The following is a 2,667-nucleotide window of genomic DNA, read 5'->3' on the forward strand; positions in this document are numbered from 1 at the left end:
AATCGCTACAGTCTATGTGGTGTAAGTACACCCACAGATCGTTGGGGAGAGAGTTCCAGGATTTTGACCTAGCAACAGTGAAGGAACAGTGACATAGTTCCAAGTCAGGATGTTGTGTGGCTTGGAGGGGAGCTTGCAGGTGGTGGTATTCCCATGCATCTGCTGAGGAGTCCTTCTGGGTGATAGAGTCTGTGTGTTTTGAAGTTGCTGTCAAAGGAGCCTTGGTGAGTTGCTTTAGGGCATTTTGTAGATGATGCACATTGCTGCCAGTCTGTGCTGGTGTTGGAGCAAGTGAGTTTAAGGTAGTGGATGGAATACTGATCAAGCGGGCAACTTTGTCTTGGATGGCGTTGAGCTTCTTGTGTGATGTTGGAGCTGCATTCATTCTCGCTTTCTAATTCCAAACCCATTGAGATAAAAGTCAACGTTCCATTAGTCTTATATCCATTGTGTTGTGAATTAGCTTTTACTTTGTGTATGTTCCCCAAATCCTGGAACTCCCTAACAGCACTGTGGGTGTACGTACACCACTTGGAATGCAGCGGTTCAAGAAGGCAGCTCACCTCCACCTTCTCGAGGACAACTGGGGATGGGCAATAAATGCTGGCCAGCCAGCGAAGCCTGCTTCCCATGAATGAATAAAAAAATGCGTGGATACAAAATCCATTGTTCTTCCCATTGAGCTCCACCTGTCATAGTTTTACTTTTTTACTTGATATGATTATGTCCCTTTTAACTTCCTCCTCTGTTCACACACCTTATTGTGTCTTCAAACTTGATGCCTCCAACAGACCACTCAGTCTGCAAAGGGCAGAAACAGAAATAGACAGTGGTGCATTTGGACTTCATGGGACATCTACCACCTCCAAGTTCCCCTCCACTTCACATGCCATCCTGACTTGGAAATATGTTGCCATTCTTTCATTATCACTGGGTCAAAATCCTGGAATTCCCTCCCTGTAACAACACTGGGGAGTACTGTCACTGCATGGTATGCAACAGTCCAAGAAGGCAGCTTGCCACTACTTTTAAGGGCAGTAGAGATGGGCAATAAATGCTAGCCTTGTCGGTGATACCCACACCACATGAATGAATAAAACAAAAACAATTAACTGCAGTGTTGTGATATTACTCACAGGTTCCTTTGTTTCCCCCCCCCCCATTAAGAACATTTGTTGAATAAGAAATAAAACCACTGTGCCAACCTAACTCTTTTCGTAGCTGCTCAAGAAAAGTTACATTTGTGTAACAAACCCTGACACATTTACCTGTCAAATGGTTGCCTGTTTACAGACATCATCAAAGAAAAGAGTACTGTAAATTTTGGGGAGGTTATTTAAATTGTCTGCCTGTATTTGTATGTCATGTGGAAAACTGCCTAAAGCACATACTGAAGCTGACTTGAAATCCTTGCTATCCTGACCCTACATTTAAAATCCCACCAGTGGTTTTGTTGATAAATTTGATCACATCCAATCCCCGGATGCAGTCACTCTATTCATGATAGTAATAGTCATGTTGTGAGTGATTTGTTTTTGTTTTCACTAATCGTGATACTAGGAGTGGTCAAAAAGGATCCTTATTTCCAACTTCCTTCTCTTTGGCATTCTGCTACCATTCATTTATTAAAATAGTTGTTTTGACTTTATTTATGCTTTTCCCCACTTTTTGCTTCAGGAATAATGTAATCATTAATATTGGTGTGTCAGTCTTAAGGATATGTTTACACCACTATTGTAGTGTCTGTGAGAAACAATTTTTTCACTTTATCATGGTGTAAATATAGCTTAATTTCAGAGTTGGAGCCTGACGACACTAAAGAGTTAGATTCCTTGGAGCACTTAGAGTTGATTTATACTTTAACTCCACATTTATAATACCATCAGAACGAAGTCGAAACTGTCACACCAACACTAAATTTATAGTGGAAATGCACCCTGTTATTAGGCTCTCTGACCCTCCTTTATGGTGGAATTTACTTGTTTCTAAAAGTGATCACTTTTGTGATGAGTGACATTGATGATTGGAGTAAAATCTCACCTCTTGAGTTATACAGATAGGAGAGATGGTATCTGGTTTTATCCCTTGTCTGTATTGAATTAGTAGTTCTTAACTTGGCTGATGATAGAAATGATGCAATTGATCACCGCACTTTTTGAGGTTAGGGAAGGGGAAATCAGTTGGCTTCAGATGTCTGATTTTTCTATTCTGCAAGAGGGCAGGATTGTGAAGGCCTCCACAGTTCAGCTGGAGCATCCATCAAAACTCTGTTGTTTCATAAAGTGAAAATTTCAAATTTTGGAAACCTGTAATAAAAAATATGCTGATATACTCAACAGTTCCATCAGGATCTGTGAGGGGAAGATAAATAGATGTTTTGGTTGTGTACCTTTGATCCAACTGAACTTATTGATCTGTGTATTACTTCTTTTAATTTCGCGATTTTATTCTGCATTCTTCTCTCCGACCCTCAAAATAGACTTTGTTGATCCAGTTACTTCTTGGCTATGGCTTTTTAAAAAGAAGCTGATCTCTTAATATAACATTCACCGCAGAAGCAATGAATAAATGGAAAACAGCTCATAAGAGACTGGCTGTAAATATGAACATGTTTTTGCAACAACTGTGAATGATGTGTCAAAACCTTGAAGGAATTGAAATACTGAA

The sequence above is a fragment of the Carcharodon carcharias genome, chromosome 9 (assembly GCF_017639515.1).
Source record: "Carcharodon carcharias isolate sCarCar2 chromosome 9, sCarCar2.pri, whole genome shotgun sequence".
NCBI lineage: Eukaryota > Metazoa > Chordata > Chondrichthyes > Lamniformes > Lamnidae > Carcharodon > Carcharodon carcharias.